This window comes from Bufo gargarizans, chromosome 6 (assembly GCF_014858855.1).
Source record: "Bufo gargarizans isolate SCDJY-AF-19 chromosome 6, ASM1485885v1, whole genome shotgun sequence".
NCBI lineage: Eukaryota > Metazoa > Chordata > Amphibia > Anura > Bufonidae > Bufo > Bufo gargarizans.
In genome coordinates this window covers 355,724,417-355,746,330 of record NC_058085.1, presented here as the reverse complement: position 1 = coordinate 355,746,330, position 21,914 = coordinate 355,724,417, and positions in this window count along the sequence as shown.

Sequence of the window (21,914 nt, the reverse complement as noted above, 5' to 3'; positions counted from 1 at the left end):
CAGGACCTGTCCGTCCCTTGTCCAGATTAGACATTAACTACCTCCCCTTAACCATATATTATTGTACTCCAGGGCACTTCCTCATTCAATCCTATTTTTATTTTCATTTTACCATTATATTGCGAGGCTACCCAAAGTTGAATGAACCTCTCCTCTGTCTGGGTGCCGGGGCCTAAATATATGCCAATGGACTGTTCCAATGTTGGGTGACGTGAAGCCTGATTCTCTGCTATGACATGCAGACTAATTCTCTGCTGACATGAAGCCAGATCCTCTGTTACGGGACCTCTCTCCTCTGCCTGGGTGCTGGGCCTAAATTTATGAAAATGGACTGTTGCAGTGGTGGCTGACGTGAAGCCTGATTCTCTGCTATGATATGAAGACTGATTCTCTGCTGACATGAAGCCAGATTGTCTGTTACGGGACCTCTCTCCTCTGCCTGGGTGCTGGGCCTAAATATCTGACAATGGACTGTTGCATTGGTGGCTGACGTGAAGCCTGATTCTCTGCTATGATATGAAGACTGATTCTCTGCTGACATGAAGCCAGATTGTCTGTTACGGGACCTCTCTCCTCTGCCTGGGTGCTGGGCCTAAATATCTGACAATGGACTGTTGCATTGGTGGCTGACGTGAAGCCTAATTCTCTGCTATGATATGAAGACTGATTCTCTGCTGACATGAAGCCAGATTGTCTGTTACGGGACCTCTCTCCCCTGCCTGGGTGCTGGGCCTAAATTTATGAAAATGGACTGTTGCAGTGGTGGGTGACGTGAAGCCTGATTCTCTGCTATTATATGAAGACTGATTCTCTGCTGACATGAAGCCAGATTGTCTGTTACGGGACCTCTCTCCTCTGCCTGGGTGCTGGGCCTAAATATCTGACAATGGACTGTTGCATTGGTGGCTGACGTGAAGCCTGATTCTCTGCTATGATATAAAGACTGATTCTCTGCTGACATGAAGCCAGATTGTCTGTTATGGGACCTCTCTCCTCTGCCTGGGTGCTGGGCCTAAATATCTGACAATGGACTGTTGCATTGGTGGCTGACGTGAAGCCTGATTCTCTGCTATGATAGGAAGACTGATTCTCTGCTGACATGAAGCCAGATTGTCTGTTACGGGACCTCTCTCCCCTGCCTGGGTGCTGGGCCTAAATTTATGAAAATGGACTGTTGCAGTGGTGGGTGACGTGAAGCCTGATTCTCTGCTATGATATGAAGACTGATTCTCTGCTGAAATGAAGCCAGATTGTCTGTTACGGGACCTCTCTCCCATGCCTGGGTGCTGGGCCTAAATTTATGAAAATGGACTGTTGCAGTGGTGGGTGACGTGAAGCCTGATTCTCTGCTATGATATGAAGACTGATTCTCTGCTGACATGAAGCCAGATTGTCTGTTACGGGACCTCTCTCCTCTGCCTGGGTGCTGGGCCTAAATTTATGAAAATGGACTGTTACAGTGGTGGGTGACGTGAAGCCTGATTCTCTGCTATGACATAAAGACTGATTCTCTGCTGACATGAAGCCAGATTGTCTGTTACGGGACCTCTCTCCTCTGCCTGGGTGCTGGGCCTAAATTTATGAAAATGGACTGTTACAGTGGTGGGTGACGTGAAGCCTGATTCTCTGCTATGACATGAAGACTGATTCTCTGCTGACATGAAGCCAGATTGTCTGTTACGGGACCTCTCTCCTCTGCCTGGGTGCTGGGCCTAAATATCTGACAATGGACTGTTGCATTGGTGGCTGACGTGAAGCCTGATTCTCTGCTATGATATGAAGACTGATTCTCTGCTGACATGAAGCCAGATTGTCTGTTACGGGACCTCTCTCCTCTGCCTGGGTGCTGGGCCTAAATTTATGAAAATGGACTGTTGCATTGGTGGCTGACGTGAAGCCTGATTCTCTGCTATGATATGAAGACTGATTCTCTGCTGACATGAAGCCAGATTGTCTGTTATGGGACCTCTCTCCTCTGCCTGGGTGCTGGGCCTAAATATCTGACAATGGACTGTTGCATTGGTGGCTGACGTGAAGCCTGATTCTCTGCTATGATATGAAGACTGATTCTCTGCTGACATGAAGCCAGATTGTCTGTTACGGGACCTCTCTCCCCTGCCTGGGTGCTGGGCCTAAATTTATGAAAATGGACTGTTGCAGTGGTGGGTGACGTGAAGCCTGATTCTCTGCTATGATATGAAGACTGATTCTCTGCTGACATGAAGCCAGATTGTCTGTTACGGGACCTCTCTCCCCTGCCTGGGTGCTGGGCCTAAATTTATGAAAATGGACTGTTGCAGTGGTGGGTGACGTGAAGCCTGATTCTCTGCTATGATATGAAGACTGATTCTCTGCTGACATGAAGCCAGATTGTCTGTTACGGGACCTCTCTCCCCTGCCTGGGTGCTGGGCCTAAATTTATGAAAATGGACTGTTGCAGTGGTGGGTGACGTGAAGCCTGATTCTCTGCTATGATATGAAGACTGATTCTCTGCTGACATGAAGCCAGATTGTCTGTTACGGGACCTCTCTCCTCTGCCTGGGTGCTGGGCCTAAATTTTCTGAAAATGGACTGTTACAGTGGTGGGTGACGTGAAGCCTGATTCTCTGCTATGACATAAAGACTGATTCTCTGCTGACATGAAGCCAGATTGTCTGTTACGGGACCTCTCTCCTCTGCCTGGGTGCTGGGCCTAAATTTATGAAAATGGACTGTTACAGTGGTGGGTGACGTGAAGCCTGATTCTCTGCTATGACATGAAGACTGATTCTCTGCTGACATGAAGCCAGATTGTCTGTTACGGGACCTCTCTCCTCTGCCTGGGTGCTGGGCCTAAATATCTGACAATGGACTGTTGCATTGGTGGCTGACGTGAAGCCTGATTCTCTGCTATGATATGAAGACTGATTCTCTGCTGACATGAAGCCAGATTGTCTGTTACGGGACCTCTCTCCTCTGCCTGGGTGCTGGGCCTAAATTTATGAAAATGGACTGTTGCAGTGGTGGGTGACGTGAAGCCTGATTCTCTGCTATGACATGAAGACTGATTCTCTGCTGACATGAAGCCAGATTGTCTGTTACGGGACCTCTCTCCTCTGCCTGGGTGCTGGGCCTAAATATCTGACAATGGACTGTTGCATTGGTGGCTGACGTGAAGCCTGATTCTCTGCTATGACATGAAGACTGATTCTCTGCTGACATGAAGCCAGATTGTCTGTTACGGGACCTCTCTCCTCTGGCTGGGTGCCGGGGCCTAAATATCTGAGAATGGACTGTTCCAGTGGTGGGTGACGTGAAGCCAGATTCTCTGTTATGGGACCTCTCTCCAATTGATTTTGGTTAATTTTTATTTATTTAATTTTTATTTTAATTAATTTCCCTATCCACATTTGTTTGCAGGGGATTTACCTACATGTTGCTGCCTTTTGCAGCCCTTTAGCCCTTTCCTGGGCTGTTTTACAGCCTTTTTAGTGCCGAAAAGTTCGGGTCCCCATTGACTTCAATGGGGTTCGGGACGAAGTTCGGATCGGGTTCGGATCCCGAACCCAAACATTTTCGGGAAGTTCGGCCGAACTTCTCGAACCCGAACATCCAGGTGTCCGCTCAACTCTAATGGTGATGCTAATATAGGGCCTATTAGGATTCCCATCTAAAGAGCTGGATAGCTTTCTAAACAGGTCTCCTGAAACCGGCTGTCTGGTCGGGGTAGACTCTTGGCCACTCTTTTGAATGCCCTTGCAGTAAACTAGGAAAGCCGTCATGTACAGTATGTTGTTTCGTCGGTGTCATCTCTGGGATGCAAGTGCGTGAATTTATTGAAAGCGCTCCAGCCGGTTTTGTGGTTTCTGGCATTGTTTGTGGACAAGGACTTATGAATGAGGGATTTGGCAATGTACGGGTTTAATCCATGAGCAGGGAGTGAAAGGCAGGCGGGGTCAATCCTGTACTGTAAAGCAAAACAGGGCATCAGCTGCAAGGTTTTTAGAGCTCTGAATGTCGTTGCAGAGAAAATGAAAATTGAACTGCATGGAGAGCCAAACCAACTTGCGAAGGAGAGACATGATTTGTGGGGATTTGGATCTGCCTTTCTCCAGTATCTCGACTACTGACTGGTTGTCGGTGATGAAGGCCACCGGGGAGTTAGCCCAGTGCCTGCCCCAGACTTGGGTGGCTGCTACTATTGGCAGGATCTCCAACAGGGGAGAAGATCTCAGAGTTTCTTTGGACAAAGAAATTTCTGTAGGCCATGAACTCGCAAACCACTGTTTGCCGCAAATCGCCACAAACCCTCCTGAGGCGGCTACGTCGGAAAAAACCATGGGTGATGCAGGGCTCCAACGAGGAATGAACATGGAAACGCTGTTCCACTCAGACAGAAACATTTTCCACATTGCGAGGTCGGCCATGGCCTGGGAATCCAAGTGGATGGGAGAATCCTGGTCGGGAGCCGCGGGAAGTAGCTGGAGCAGTCTGGAAATGAAGGCCCGGGCCTGAGGCATGACCCTCATGGCAAAATTAAGCATGCCTAGTAGGGACTGGAGCTCTGCCTTGGTGATAGTGTTGTAGGACACTGCTTTGGAGATGGTTTCCTTGATTTTTGACAATTTTTCTTCTGGAAGTCTGGCTTCCATGTTGACAGAATCCAGGACTATGCCCAAAAAGGTGACCGTGGTTGAAGGCCCTTCCGTTTTTGCAAATGCGACAGGGACATTGAGCGCAGCAAACGTTGCCAGGAGAGTTGCAAGGTTTCTCGGTTTACAGCCTGGTTCTTATACCAGGAGGATGTCATCCAGGTAATGAACGACCATCTGACAGCCACAATGGTTGACCAAAATCCAGTGTAGTGCTTGGGCGAATTGACCGAACAGCCAGGGACTGCTTTTAGAGCCAAAGGTTAGACTGTTAGCGAAATAATACAGGTCCCTCCATTTGATCCTGTAGAATTTCCACAACTGTGCCTGGACCGGCAAGAGCTTAAAGGCATCTGCAATGTTGGCTTTGGCCAACCATGCCCCTGTGCCTGCCTAAAGGATGAGCTGAATAGCTTCACCTACCGAAGAGTAGTGCATAGAAAACTCCTCAGAGGGAATTAAGGAGTTTAAGCTAGGAATGCAGGAACCATGAGATGCTGACAAATCGTAGATGAGACATTTTTTATTGGAGATTTTTTTTGACACAACCCCAATGGGGCTTACACGCCAGAAATCGAAGGGCACTGTGGAGACAGGCCCAATTAAGAAACCCTTGAGACACTCGGACGAGATTAGTGAATCGAACGAAACAGGATCCCTGATGGCTGACTGAAGGTTATCGCCCTCCCAGGTGGATTGAGGCAGGGCAACTAGACCTGTGTGGAAACCCTTTGTGAACCCAGAGACCAGAAACTGAACAAACTGACGTTGGGGATGACCCTGGAGGAGGGTGGCCAGTAAATCAATGTTGACCCCGCCTAGTCAGGAGTGTTTGGCTGACCTTTGGGTGTTTGGCTGACTGAGGGTGAGCTCGAAAACATAACGTGCAGAGTGGAGGGCTCTACACTTGTTTTAGTTGCATACGGCTATGGTTATTACAAACCTGGCTCCTGCCCAAGAGAACTATGGGCTTACCTAGTTTGTCTACAGATGGCAACTGTTTTTGGATGCCAGATGGGCCAGGAAGATACTTGTCGTGGGGAGTGGGAGTTGGGTTGGGGCACTATTCAGAGGTGTGATCTAAGGTTGGGGCCTTAAGCCCTGCAAAGTGACGACAGAAAAGCTCCATGTCCAGCGCAGCCCAGTTGGTCATGTACAGGAACTGAGCCAGGGCTGTGGCTGCTTTCGCTGAAAAGGAACAATGGTAATGGTAGAATGCAAAACCACCGTATTTATGCCCCAGGTCGGTGACCCTGTAGAGATATGTGTCTAGCTCTTCACGTCTCCCTGGTTGGGCAGAACATATAATGTCCCTGAAAAGGCTGAAGAACAAATTCAGTAATAGATCATTTCTTATTGAGTCAGGCATCTTTGGATTTGAGGATGATGGAAACTACGCCGCAGGTGATTGTCTTATTTTTAAGTGAATCGTGGGTGGCAATGAGGATGGAGGCTAGGCTGACGTCCCTCCCAGCCAAGATGTCCTTCTTGATGTTATCAGGGACAAACTGAGAAGGCGCAATGTGGGGTATACACGTAGCCCTACCTGGTGAAGGACAACGAGAAGTGGAGGGGTTTGATGCCTGTGGGCTCGGTTGGCTGGTAGCGGACAGGCGAGCTTCCACCGCGAGCAGCCTAGACTGCATATCTGACACCGTGGAGGTGAAAAGCAGTCTGTATAATTCAGTCTTTCGGGCGGAGGTGGGGTGACGAATCCCCCGACGATTCAATTCCGCAATCAGTTTGGGAATCGTCCAGTTTCTTAGCGAGACATTGCTGGCTCGCTCTGACATCTGGGTTTCCGGGACCGACAGCGCATCTTCTAGGTCCGACACTTGTGACATGTCTGCAGCTGCGAGGCAAAACAAGAATCACTTAAAGGACCTGGGTGGGGGCTCCCTCCCCCGTGGGTGAGCGAGAAGTGAGTAGCTGGTGACCCGATGAAGAGCGAGGATGCGGAGCGGGTGGTCGAAGAAAAGAAAGAAACGGTGGTGAGTGAAAAAGGGAGGAAGAGACGTGAACGATAGAAGGCCGGAAATTAGATTAAGAAGCCCTTGTTACCTGGACCAGAAGGTTTCGACCTGAATAAATGGAAGGAAATAAAACATTATACTGTATCAGAATAAGCTATACATAAATATTGACGTTGAGGAGGACGTAGGCTACCGACGTGGTAGGTGGCCTTGGTGTGACCTTACTTAAACCGAGCGGACCGGAGATGAAACTGACAAAAAACGTGACCTGACCGACATGGCAGATGACCCTGAGGCTGTCGACGTGACCTGAGACAGGTGAAATATTTTAACAACGTAACCTGACCGAAGGTGGCAGGTGACCCTGAGAGGCTCGCTACGTGACCTGAGACAGGTGAAATATTTTACAAACGTAACCTGACCAAACGTGGTAGGTGACCCTGAGAGGCTCGCTACGTGACCTGAGTGAGACAGGTGAAAAATTTTACAAACGGAACCTGGCCGACGTGGCAGGTGACCCTGAGATGCTCCCTACGCGACCTTAGACAGGTGAAAAAATAACAAAACGTGACCTGATTGGCAGGTATTGGTTTCTAACGTCAAATTTTTATTTATTTTTAAGACCCATACCTTAAACCTGAAAGATGAATCGACACGGAGAGGCTGACGCAACGGATGATAGGTGAAAGGAGACCTATTTGCAAACCTGGAACATTGGAACAAAAGTGAGTGTATGAAGTGGAACATGGTATAAATGACTTGCTATGGACTGGAAGTCGTTGATGGCAGGATGCCCTGTTTTTTTTGGTGGCCAGTGAGTGGGATCCGGGGCAGCGGAGAGGACGGCCCTATGGGAGAACCACATCACCGACCGAAACACAGACGGAAACCCGGGAAGCACAGTGGAAAGGATGCGGGAATGAACTGAATGACGTTTATCAGCAGGAGCAACCCTGACCATGCGGCTGCCTAGCTGAGTGCTCCTGGCCTGGATCTGAGTACCAGTCTCCCTGAGAAGTGAAGGGGTCCTATATTGTAGGTACTGGCCCCTTGGAGCAGCGTGGCTGGCCACGGGCTGCTACACTTGTGAGCCTTGCTTGACGCCTAGTCTGGTGTACAGGCCAGTAGAAACAGCACTGGGGATGGCTCTGCTGGAGGCTGGGCCTGACCGCACCGAGACACGCTGTGCAATGTGCACAGACAGGCGCATGCTGTAGGGGAGCATGCATCCGCATGGATGGAATCATTGTAGTGTCCGCTGAAAAAAAAAAAAAGGAAGGTTTATATGTTCAGGCTTGGACTGGCCCACAGGGGTACAGGGGAGTCCCCCACCCCCTGCACAAGTGGCACATAACACAGTAGACTTACTGCACTACATGCATAGATTCGATGTACAGGACCTCAACCAGCCTATGTTCATATAAAAAAAATATATGTTAAATTATTTATTATATTCAAATGTATCCGTACGGTGGACCCCCAAAATACATTTTACTGGTGGGCCCTAGGTACCCCAGTCCGACACTGTATATGTTTATTTTTTTGTTTGTTTTTTATCCCCTGCCAGGATTGTTATTTATTTTAATTTTATTTTTTTGCCTGATGAGGGTCAAGACATGACACGCTGACAGGGAGGACTGTGATAATGAACAGATGAGAAGGCGGTGGTAAGGGAGCGTTGTGCGAGGTAGTAGATGGCAGGATCGGAAGCGGCGTCCCACGTGGGGAGCGGAGCAGAGGACGCAGGAGTCGGCATGGGGAAACCTGAAAGAAAGGTGGGCGGAGGTGACTTACCAATCTGGCCGGCGAGAGTGTCCTGCGTGCGGACCGCTGTGCTGCGTGGGACCACTTACCTAAGGATAGGAGGCCAGGCGTGTGACGTGCTGCTTCACTGTGGATGGCACCGGAAGCGCACGTGAGCGGTGCAGGTATGCTGGGGGTTTTAAAGAGCCCTACGCCCCTCCCACAAAAGCAGGGTGAGAATCTCAGCCTGCTGGATTTGTAATCTTCCGGATAGTTCTATGTACACAGGTCATCGGGGGTTGCTGCTATAAGGGATTATATATTTCATAAGGATTCTGCCTTAGAAAAACAGATTGCAAAAATGCAACATATAAATGAACTCGTCATATTGAGCAATCTGACTGATCTGCAGGAGCAGATTCATGCATAGTTATATATTGAATATATACAATGATCAGCCATAATATTAAAGGTGAAGTGAGTAACATTTATTTTTGAAAGTTCTTGAAGTTCATGTGTCGGAAATTGGGAAAATGGGAATCAGAGCAATTTTGTCACAAAACAAATTGTGAGGATTAGATGACTAGGGCAGAGAATCTTTAAAATGAAGGGTCTTGTGGGGTGCTCCATGTATGTAGTGGTTAGTTCATACCAAAATAGACAACCAGTGTTCCAGCAATAGGGTCACGGGTACCCAATTGATGTGTGAGGGGAACGAAGGCTGGTCTGTTCCCACAGACTGCTGCACAAATTGCTGCAAAACTTAGTGCTGGCTATGATAGAAAAGTGCCAGGACACAAAGGAGATCACAGTGGCCTTGGTCAAAGTGCCCATGATGACCTCTGTTCACTGCCGAAAGCAGCTTTGATGGCCATGTGTCAGAACTGCACCTGGAGCAATGGAAGGAGGCAGCCTGATCTGATGAATGACCTTTTTATAAACATCAGGTTGACAGCCAGGTGTATGTGCATCACTTACCTGGAGCAGGGATGGCAGCAGGATGCACTAAGGCAAGCCATCAGCGGTAGAGAGATCCTCTGGGCAAGTGCTGCTATGAAACCTTAGGTCCTGGCTTCACTTGGACATATGTACCACCTACCTAAAGTTTGAGCAGACCAAGCATACCCCTTGATGGCAAGAATATTATTAAAGGGGTTGGGCAGTTTATACTGCTAAAAACAAAAAAAAAAACTATAAACGACCTATAAGGGTCACAAAGAAACCACTAGATCACCGATCAAGAAAAATGTGCATGCCCAGATCATTCAGTAATCCAAACGATCATATGGTTAAAAATACATCTTTATTAACATCAAATTGAAAATCTAAAAACATTTAGAATCCGCACAGTACATGAAGAAGGGACAACTGGAATGGAGCTCGCATCATTTCATCATATGTGTACAATCAGCAGAGGAAATCTTCCACTCTATCCCTAATATAACAATATCACATGTTCATGATTCAGAGCATTTAAGACAAGAAAGTGCAATTTTGCTCTGCACTATGCTCGCCAGTTTTCTGAAACTGGGCGTGTTTTCTTATGTAAATGAATCTCTAGACAGATTTACTATTGGGACTAGTTAAAAAGTCGCAAAAAGTTGCAATTTCACTCCAGTGAGGACCATGCTTATCTTATGAGACTTTTTAATAGAACATGCGACTTTTTCAAAAAAACGTGCGACTTTTTCATAAAAACGTGCAACTTTTGTAAAGCTGCTTACTGACGGATAAACTGCTACCGTCAAACCACATTTATTACAGTCTTAAAGGGCCGATCATAAATCTGACTTGGCTAAAACTGACTTTAGCCATATGTGAAAGTGGAGTGAGCTGTCAGAGTCATGATAAATCTGGCCCATTGACTTGTTCGGGAACAGCCAGATGTTAGTCTACTTTCACACTCGCGTTCGGTGCGGATCCGGTTGTATTAGGTCTTCTGTAGCCAAGACTGATCCGTCTTGAACACCATTGAAAGTCAATGGAGGACGGATCCGTTTTCTATTGTGCCAGATTGTGTCATAGAAAACGGATCCGTCCCCATTGACTTACATTGTGTGTCAGAACGCACCCGTTTGGCTCAGTTTCGTCAGACGGACACCAGGCAGCCTCCAGAGCAGAACGGAGGCGGAACGGAGGCAAACTAATGCATTCTGAGCGGATCCTTTTTTATTCAGAAAGCATTAGGGCAAAACTGATCCGTTTTGTGAGAGCCCTGAACGGAAAGCCATAACGCCTGTGTGAAAGTAGCCCTACATGTTCTTGGAGCACTTTCTATCATTGTTGGAAAAGGAAATGTATAAGTGAAGCATCTGTTACGGATCAGCAAGGAATATTACTTGCTCTTTTCATTAATTCTTAAATGTAATCAGAACTTGGAGAAGATTAGAAACATGCAGTGTGTGATTATACATGTATAATCATGTCTCCAAATTGAGGAGGAAGCTTTGCTTTGATGTAAAATCTCTAGTGATGAGCAGCATAGGCAATATTCGTTTTCGCAACATTTTGTGAATTTTTGGCCTAATATTCGCCATAAATTAGCAAATTCTAGAATTAGTGATCTCTAGTAGTAATGGACGAAGATTGTCCGGGACGGTTAGCGAACGCGATCAAATGTTTGCGAACGACAAGTTCGCGGCGGGCCCCATTCACTTTAATGGCAGGAGAACCTGAAAAACCTTCAGCTCATATTTGCAGCCACCAAATACTTAGTAGAAGTGCACAAATAGTCCCACAACATGGACAGTGACATACCAAAAGGGGATCAATGGCAAAAATCCCAACAAAAAATATGTGTCTTAATCAGAGGACATTTTAATGCGTCTTAAAGGGAAATTCTCTGAAATGTGTCCTATTGGAGCCTAGAACGTTTTTCTTTTAGGCCACAGGAGTACAGGCCTTAAAAATTAGGCATTCACCTGGCATAAAAATACATTGTGATTATGTGGCCCGAGGTACATTATGCAGTCACTGAATAACAATTTTACTGTAGCCACTTTTTTTTTTCACTTTTTTTTGAGGGGGCAACTGGTATTTTACACCAGTAGAAATTATTTGTTCCAATGTCATTTGTCACTCTGTGACGTGAGGTAACACAGCAAAACCGCAAACAAATGCTGCACTACCCAAATGCACTATAAAGAAAGTATATTATTAGTATATAACACCCCTGCTTCAATCAGTTTTTTTGGGGGGCAACTGGTAAATCACACCAATAGAAATTATTAGTTCCAATGTCGTTTGTCACTCTGTGTAGATGCGGTAATGACTGACCTAAAGAGACGTTTTGTAGACTGATGAAAGTAAGATTGTTCTTTTCGGGTCTAGTGGCCGGAGACAGTTTGTCAGACGACCCGCAAACACTGAATTCAAACCACAGTACACTGTGAAGACAGTGAAGCATGGTGGCCAAGCATCATGATATGTGGATGTTTCTCATACTACGGTGTTGGGCCTATTTATCGCAGACCAGGGATCATGGATCAGTTTGAATACATCAGAATACTTGAAGAGGTCATGCTGCCTTATGCTGAAGAGGAAATGCCCTTGAGATGGGTGTTCCAACAAGACAACGACCCCAAACACACCAGTAAACATGCAACATCTGGGTTCCAGACCAACAAGATTGACGTTATGAAGTGGCCAGCCCAATTCCCGGATCTTAATCCAATAGAAAACTTGTGGGGTGACATAAAAAATGCAGTTTCTGAGGCAAAAACAAAAAATAGAGAAGAACTGTGGAATGTAGTCCAATCATCCTGGGCTGTAATACCTGTTCACAGGGGCCACAAGTTGGTTGACTCCATGCAACACAGATGTACAGGAGTTCTCAGAAACAGTGTTTATAAAACTAAATATTAGTTAAGTGGTTCAAAGGAAAGCAAAATCTTCAAATAAAATTCTGTTTATACAGGGAGTGCAGAATTATTAGGCAAATGAGTATTTTGACCACATCATCCTCTTTATGCATGTTGTCTTACTCCAAGCTGTATAGGCTCGAAAGCCTACTACCAATTAAGCATATTAGGTGATGTGCATCTCTGTAATGAGAAGGGGTGTGGTCTAATGACATCAACACCCTATATCAGGTGTGCATAATTATTAGGCAACTTCCTTTCCTTTGGCAAAATGGGTCAAAAGAAGGACTTGACAGGCTCAGAAAAGTCAAAAATAGTGAGATATCTTGCAGAGGGATGCAGCACTCTTAAAATTGCAAAGCTTCTGAAGCGTGATCATCGAACAATCAAGCGTTTCATTCAAAATAGTCAACAGGGTCGCAAGAAGCGTGTGGAAAAACCAAGGCGCAAAATAACTGCCCATGAACTGAGAAAAGTCAAGCGTGCAGCTGCCAAGATGCCACTTGCCACCAGTTTGGCCATATTTCAGAGCTGCAACATCACTGGAGTGCCCAAAAGCACAAGGTGTGCAATACTCAGAGACATGGCCAAGGTAAGAAAGGCTGAAAGACGACCACCACTGAACAAGACACACAAGCTGAAACGTCAAGACTGGGCCAAGAAATATCTCAAGACTGATTTTTCTAAGGTTTTATGGACTGATGAAATGAGAGTGAGTCTTGATGAGCCAGATGGATGGGCCCGTGGCTGGATTGGTAAAGGGCAGAGAGCTCCAGTCCGACTCAGACGCCAGCAAGGTGGAGGTGGAGTACTGGTTTGGGCTGGTATCATCAAAGATGAGCTTGTGGGGCCTTTTCGGGTTGAGGATGGAGTCAAGCTCAACTCCCAGTCCTACTGCCAGTTTCTGGAAGACACCTTCTTCAAGCAGTGGTACAGGAAGAAGTCTGCATCCTTCAAGAAAAACATGATTTTCATGCAGGACAATGCTCCATCACACGCGTCCAAGTACTCCACAGCGTGGCTGGCAAGAAAGGGTATAAAAGAAGAAAATCTAATGACATGGCCTCCTTGTTCACCTGATCTGAACCCCATTGAGAACCTGTGGTCCATCATCAAATGTGAGATTTACAAGGAGGGAAAACAGTACACCTCTCTGAACAGTGTCTGGGAGGCTGTGGTTGCTGCTGCACGCAATGTTGATGGTGAACAGATCAAAACACTGACAGAATCCATGGATGGCAGGCTTTTGAGTGTCCTTGCAAAGAAAGGTGGCTATATTGGTCACTGATTTGTTTTTGTTTTGTTTTTGAATGTCAGAAATGTATATTTGTAAATGTTGAGATGTTATATTGGTTTCACTGGTAAAAATAAATAATTGAAATGGGTATATATTTGTTTTTTGTTAAGTTGCCTAATAATTATGCACAGTAATAGTCACCTGCACACACAGATATCCCCCTAAAATAGCTAAAACTAAAAACAAACTAAAAACTACTTCCAAAAATATTCAGCTTTGATATTAATGAGTTTTTTGGGTTCATTGAGAACATGGTTGTTGTTCAATAATAAAATTAATCCTCAAAAATACAACTTGCCTAATAATTCTGCACTCCCTGTATAGTGATTGAGTTTGTAAAGAAGAATACAAACACTGCTATTTTTTTGAACAGTCTAAGGCCTCATGCACACGGCCGTTGTTTTGGTCCGCAGCCGAGCCGCCGTTTTGGTGGCTCGGATGCGGACCCATTCACTTTAATGGGTCTGCAAAAGATGCAGACAGCACTCCGTGTGCTGTCCGCATCCGTTGCTCTGTTCCGTTACCCCGCTTAAAAAATATAACATGTCCTATTCTTGTCCGTGCTTTGCAGACAAGAATAGGCATTTATATTAAAGGCTGTCCGTGCCGTTCCGCAAATTGCGTAACCCACACGGATGCCATCCGTGTTTTGCGGATCTGCGATTTGCAGACCGCAAAACACACCATGGTCGTGTGCATGAGGCCTAATATTCACTTTTCTTCAATTTTTTTAGAGGAACAACACTAATTTGATATATTTTTCTTCATGTTTTGATTTGGAATAGAATGTGTAGTGTTCCCAATGCATTTGTGTGTATGGAAATAAAAGCCATTAGAAGGAATTTTAACTTTATTCACTTTTAAACACACTGCTATTATTTTGAAGTTTTCTGATGAACTATAGTATATTACATAGGATAATGTTGGGCTATAGACATCAGTCTCTGTTCTTCCTGCACTAGTGATTGCACTTTGATCAGACAACTATCTGGAAAATTGGGCAGATGGAGGGAAAATCATGACTGTGGGATCAGATTAGCCAGGGATTGGTTGTAGTCTGTAATGGATTAGACACATCAGTTTGCATAGAAGCCAACTCCCTAATCTCTCTGCTTAATGATCACGTATAGTACTAATGAAGCACGCTCCCATTCATAGAGAGAACTGTCCAGTCGTACATTTATAGATGCACAGTTCTCTCCTTGCACTCGTATCTATGATCAGTTCTGGGAGGACAAAGGGACCTGAACAATCAGTCTTCAGCTTACAGCTGTAGAGAGTGAAGGAATAAGTCATTGAAAGGTAGGATGACAGAGGGGACATAGGGAGCAACCTGTGTGGAGAGGGAACCATGAGAAGGAGTCTCTGAGGGAGGGGAGCAGTCTGTTCAGAGTAGGGTGCAGTCCTTGAGAAGAGGCATAAAAAGCAGTCTGTGTGGAATAGAAATAGTAGTCACAGAAAGTGGGGTGTAAGGAGCAGTCTGTGAAGTAGAGGTATGAGCAGCCGTTGTAAAGAGGGGGCATGGAAGCAGTCTGTCAGAAAGATGATGGTATAGGGACAAACTGAGTTATTAAAGACTGGACCATAATCCGATGGAGAGGTTTAAATGCAAGCTCACTAATATTTTACAAGGAGCAATACAACGACATCTCATAGAAAAAGCGGAGCTCGCCTTCCTGTTGCCTTCTACAGCTTACCAAAAATCCATAAGGAGATATCACCGCTCAAGGGTAGACCTATAGTATCAGGGGTGGGAGTCTCACAGAGAAAATCCATTTGTGGATGAAATACTGAGGCCATTTGTCACTAGTCTTCCATCATACGTCAGGGACTCAATGGATGTCCTGAGACGTCTTAATGGCATCTACTGTGATACTGACCTAGATGTAGAGGCGCTTTATAGCTCAATACCACATAGCAAGGGATGTGAGGCACTTAAAGCATTCTTACCAGAAAGGGGATCACAACGTCTTTACTTTCAATCGCAAGACATACCACCAGCTCAGGGCAGTGACAATGGGGTACCCATGTGCCCCAACGTTTGCCAACCTCTACCTGGGCTGGTGGGAAAAAGAGATTGTGTTTAGGGGATGGAACAGTGGACATCGTTATCCTATGTCTTAGGTTTATTGACGATGTTGTCACGGTCTCTGTGTGGTTCACTGTTACACGGGTTCCATGTTGCTCACTGTTGTGCTCTGACGTACTGGCTGCGGTTAATGTGTGTGCTGGTTGCCAGGGGAGACGTGTCGTTTTGATTGCCTGTGTGTGCACTGTTACTTGAATGGTTGCTCCTTCCCTGTCTGGTACTTGTGGGGTTAAGATCTTGGCCTGGGTCTGGTCTCTAGGTGCTATTTAATCCTGTTGCTGTAAGCCAGGGTGTTAGTTGTTCTCCAGCCCTTGTTGGGTTCTGGAGCTTTGCACCTTACCTGGGTTTCCTTCTACCCAGTCTGTGTGGCCACCTTGTAAAACATCAAGGTCTTTTGGTGTGCTGGTGTACAGTGTGTGTGCTGAGTCCTATGCGGTGTTCAGGTTCCAGTACGGGTGACTGGGTTTCTGTTGTTGTTTGTGTGGACTGCTGGTGACTTTTCCAGCAGTCTCTGCAGTTAAGTGGCCAAGTGCACCAGGACCATCCTGGAGGTGCAACCAGTGAGCTTCGGATAAATTCATTCCTACCATCTGGTGCTCTGTGAAGAACAGGGCTCACTAGATTCATGCTCTCTGTGTTTGGCCCCAAATAAAACCAGTGCACTTGGTCCAGTGGTAACTCTTGCCACTGGTTCCTTACCTGCTCATCCAGTTTCCAACTCACTGTTATTTCTCTGTGGTGAGATGTTCTAGGAGTCATTTGGACCCTTGCTAGAACATGTCAGATGTCTTCATTCTATGGAACGGGACGAGCATTGCATTCAAGGAATTTGGCTCACAACCCAATAAAAATGAACTTGGGCTCTTCTTTACTAGCGAAATTAATTCAGCCCATTTGACATTTCTGGACCTTTCCATCAGCATTGATGGATCCAGGAAAATAACAACAAAGATGTTTCAGAAACCCACAGCGACAAACACCTTGCCTAGATGGGAGAATGCGCAGTACCTAAGGGCCCAATGCATCTGCTTGGAATGGGTGGACTTTAAACGGGCAGCTAATGACCTAGAGAGATTTGTTCAGAGGGGGTTTCCGGAATCCTGCCTTAGAAAAGCATACCAGCATGCCGCTATAAGTAACAGGGAGGAACTCCTACACCCTAAAAAATAGGACACTGCAAACACAAATACTTGGATCATAGGTACATATGACCTGACGCACAGGGAGGTGCGGGACATACTGAAGGATCACTAGGGGAATCCTCAAATCGGATCCCGTGGTCGGACATCTAGTAGGGGACTACCCCCTCATAACTTATAGAAGGGGAAGTAACTTAAGGGACAGACTGGTACACAGTGTGTACAGCTCTCCTATCAAATCAACCTGGTTATTAAACCACCAGGTACCTTTAAATTTGGCAATTGGGTTGCTTGTAAGGCAATTAAGAAAGGCAACTTAGTTACGAGCACAACCAGAGGTAGAAGCTACAACATCAAGTCATTTATAAACTGCAAGATGACAGGAGTGGTGTATGTGGCTACATGCATTTGTCAAAAGCAATATGTAGGGAAGACAAAAAGAGAATTTAGGAGAACATACACTGAACATCAGCAAACAAGAGGATACCCCCATCGTGCTACATGTTCTAGAATGCTGACTGCATCAGCTTCAAAGGAATGGAACATGTTAGAGGTTCACCAAGAGAAGGGGGGGGGACATTGATAATTTACTGCTGCCCAAAGAAGCGCAGTGGATGTTTGGACTCAAGGATTTTATATCATGTACTGTATGTGTTTTATTTAGTGGGGTCTTAGTATACACATATCCCACACTATGAGTCAGAGGGTACATGATTTTTGGGTTCTGATCATGCTACTATTGTCCTACTGGTATGTATTCTATCCAATATCATTGATTTCAAGGCGAGGACACACTGATGTTATATGCCCACTAATCCTTGAATTGCTTCACATTATGCTTTAAATTCCCTACTCTGACGTATCTTATTTAATATTACTGATACCAAGGTGAGGACACACCAATATTACTTTTCACCAATTCTCGTATTATGGCTGGCTGTGACTTAACCAGGTCCGGTTACAGGTAGCGCCTGACTAATCCTATATGTTCAAGAGGCCAATATGCTTCAAATGGGTATGACCAAAAACCAGTATAGGTCATTCTATTATGTTACTTATTAGCATGATCGATATTTGTCCCCTTATAGATCGTTCGGTACACGACTGCTGCGGCACACATGAACACTTTAGCTGGTTTTGTGAGCCATCTAGGGTTTTGGTCCCAGACTTACAACATACGGAATGCCATGTATGATATCTATTGCCTGCTGGAGCGCGTCGCCATATACAGTTGACAGGGGAGAGAAGGCTCACCACCCCTCTTTAATCATTCGTTCCCTGCCCTCTGGGCTCTTCCTATGTAAGTAGCGGCTCCTTGCAGCCGTGCCACGGCCAATACAGCGCCGGAGGCTACACATCTTTGTGACTGAACGCCTGACATCAGAGGCGTGCAGTATCTTCACATCTGTACACTATAGCTGCACGCTAGTTATAAGGCTGGGTTCACACTTGAGCGTTTAACAGCGCGTTCCTACGTGCTGTAAAACGCTCAACAGGCAAAAACCAATGTTTCCCTATGGGCATGGTTCTCATCTGAGTGTTTTACAGCGCGTACGAACGCACTGTAAAACACCCTACGCCCCAAGAAGTACAGGAGCTTCTTTGGGGCGTATTGTCGCGCGTAACACCTCTGTTTTTCATTTCACACCTCTGTGGTCAATAGCAAGAACGCGCGTACGACGCGCGATTCCAAAATACAAAAACGCCCTAAAATACGCCTCAAAAACGCCCTATAAAAACGCCTGTAAACAGCGCTTATCAAATACGCTCAGGTGTGAACTCAGCCTAAAGGCGTGTGGCGCTCACCATACCTTGTCTACTTTCTTATCTCCTCCTGAGGACATGCCAACATAAGTATGTGCGGCACAGAAACGCGTTGAGCAGACGCACAAGGGTTTGTTTTAGATGAGTGTAGCAATCATACCTGTGGTTGGGGGCTATTGGGGTCTAAGGTACAGTGTGCTGTAGCCTATTGGAAGCAAAAATAATAGCACTCACCTTAGGAGCACTTTATAACGCCTCCCACAGTTTTCCTCTATTTGGAGGGAGATACTCTGTGTGCCCATTCAGAATATTCAATAATACAACACAGCATTGTTACTATGTATCTGCAATGAGGATATCAGATTTCCTTTGTGTGACAGGAGGGATGGTTATGCAATATTTGTAAAAAGACATACCTGCTCTCTTGCACCCTAGCCTGTTTTGAATAATTTGGCGGTTAGCCACTTTTTTATGATAATATTATTAAAAGAGTTTTTAGCATTTTCCTTTTCAGGCAGTAAATCACCGCCCTATAAAACCCTGACCCCATGCGGTCGCCGCCATTGTCTCTTCAGCTGAACAAAGGGAGAGACATGGCAAGAGCTCAGGCGCTAGGGACAATGTTGCTGAAAACGATTAATAGAAGACTATTGGAGAGGGAGAGTGCAGGGAGAGTGTGAGGAGTCTGCAGGGAGGGTATATCGCCATGTGCATCATGATCTCGTGCACTGACATTCAGAGTTAATTTAATCCATTATTTAAGTGATACAGTTACAGTTGCCTGCGCCCTCCAAAGGAACGGACAGTGGCAAAAAAGTTGCTGTAGCCGGCACAAGTAGCAACAGAAGAAGGGGGGTGGTAGCAGCTGCAGCAACAGGCCACAGCTACCACTGTCATCCAGCGGTCGTGTTTTGACCAACAATCCAGCTGTACTGGACTCACTCTTCAACATAATTTCAAGTGGCAACAGATACACATAGCCAGGAATCGGCGGGTTCTTCTGACACCATGCATAGTTGGCATGGCCCGGGAACTGTCTCTATGCCCTCACCTGTCCTGAACCTGCCTCTTGCTTTTGCTGCTCCTTCTGCTAGCCAAGTAATGATATCCGCTGGTTCTGCTCCACATTTTCAGTGACAATGAGCTTTGTGAGGACAGTTAGCAGTTACAGGCCAGCCCGCCCAGACTTGAAGGGGAGGTCCACTGTGGACTCTTTAGGTGTTCAACTAATGATGATGACAGTCGGGTGAAAGTACATGTTGCGAAAGGTCAGGGACGTGCACAAGAGACAGGTGAAGGTGACACAAGTGATGACCAAACAGATGTAGATGTAGACGATCGCACCATGGAGCTTAAAGCTGCCTGGAAAGCTTTAGAAGCGTCCATGGTAGCCAATCTGAGCCCCGCGGTTTCACTGCGGCGGCTCCGATTGGAAGGCAGAAGGAGCCACATCCCTCTGCCTTACCTCATAGATGCCTTGATCGGTGTTGATTGCTGCATCTGAAAGGTTAAATGACGGGGTTCGGCGGGATCGTCGTTCCCCGTCATTGTGTCCGGGTGTCTGCTGTATGATACAGCTGACACCTGCTGTGTAGGTAGCGGGCTCACTGCAGCAGTCCTCTCCATACATTCCTTCAGCCACAGTGGCATACGGATATACCTGATTTATAGTGATTTCTGATGAATTGATTTGTGGCAAATCAAATTTCTTGGCTAACTTCGGCGAAGTTGCTGAATCGAATTGTCAAAAGGTTGGCTCATCTTTAGCTGTTACCATCTATGGCACAACTAATATCTGGCACATATTTAAACTTTCTACTAGACTGAATCTTAATAAAACATAACCTTTATTATTTTACATTCAAATTATTGCTGAATGTGCTTTATAATAATCCAGTGAGATATGAAAAGAATCAGCGTCACAGTGATCTGCATGTCCTTATTCACTTTCATATCTAATAAACAGTCAGCATGTCCCAGTAACCTCTGCCGAGTCTCTTAGTAAATACCCCGGGGGCTTGTGGGTTTACTGTAGTTTTGAACACAGTCACTTATAATCCTGATACTTCTCCATCACGCTACAGCACAAGGGGTGAAATGGGGTAAATAGGAAACCTGTGTGATACATATGTTCATACGGTACATGTATGTGGTATGTAAATTAACTGTGTGATGTGTAAATAGTATGCACTATATGCTGACTCGTTATTAAGAGATTCCACACAATATAAACCTAGCTATATCTGAAAGAATAAGGACATGCAGGTGACTGTGGTGCTGATCCTTTTAATATCTCACTGTATTATTAAATTTAACATCTAGCAATCATTTCAATAGAATGATGTCATGTTTTATTGTGATGTAGTTTAATGGTAAATGTTAGAATCTCCCTACTCAATCGTGTTTAAAGGGGTTGTCTGAGTTATTTTATTTAATGACTGGGACACTTTGAATAATTTAAAAAAATGATACTCACCCTGCACAGCCCCTTCCACTCCAGCACCGCCGCTGCGTCTTGCCTGACAAGCCTTGTTGTCCTGACTGTAGCTGTGATGTCCCAGTATGCCACTCATGGTCACTGCAGTCAATCACTCACCTCAAGGATCTTGTAATGTATACAGCTGAGGCCAGTGGTCATATATGGTATACAGGGACATCAAAACATTACTTTGTGGCTGCATTGGTTGGGAGCATAGGAGGGTCGGCACTGGAACAGAGGGGGTTTGGGAGGGTAGATATAATTTTTTCTTATTATTCTAAAAGCGCCTGTCTTTATATATATTTTTTTAAACAACTTGGACAACCCCTTTCATTTCGACTAATGTCTGGGGGACAATACCCGTATCCCTCTGGATCCCTGCAATGCCACCACTGCATCTCCCTATCACGTGGATCAAAACATCCGGCAATGGGGGGAGGCATCCAATAGCAGGCAGCGATGGGAACGAGCCTCCCTAGCAGCTATTGGCTGCACCCCCAGTCACCAGATGTTTTGATCTGTGTGACAGCGAGATGCAGTAGCGGCCGTGCAGAGATCCAGAGGGTTGCGGGTGCCAGGGAGCAGGTAAGTATGCTCTAGATGAGGGGCCCAGGCATTCTTGGCGTCATTATAGGGATTGGCTAACCCATTTAACAATCAATAACATCAAGTGCTCGGCATCCAGTTTTGGCTCTCTTAGATGCCATGGTCAAATTTGACCACGGCATCTCAGTGGCTAAATGTCTGCGATTGGCATTACCATCAGTCACAGAATTTAACCCCAGGTCTCTGCCTTTTAAAAACAGCAGAAATCCAGTGGTTATTTAAAGGATAACTGTCATATTTTCATTTTAAAAAAATCAACTTTGTCATATGTTACTGCTGCAGCAGCATTATGCATAAAGCAATCTTTAGTTTCTACACTTGTCACTGTTTTC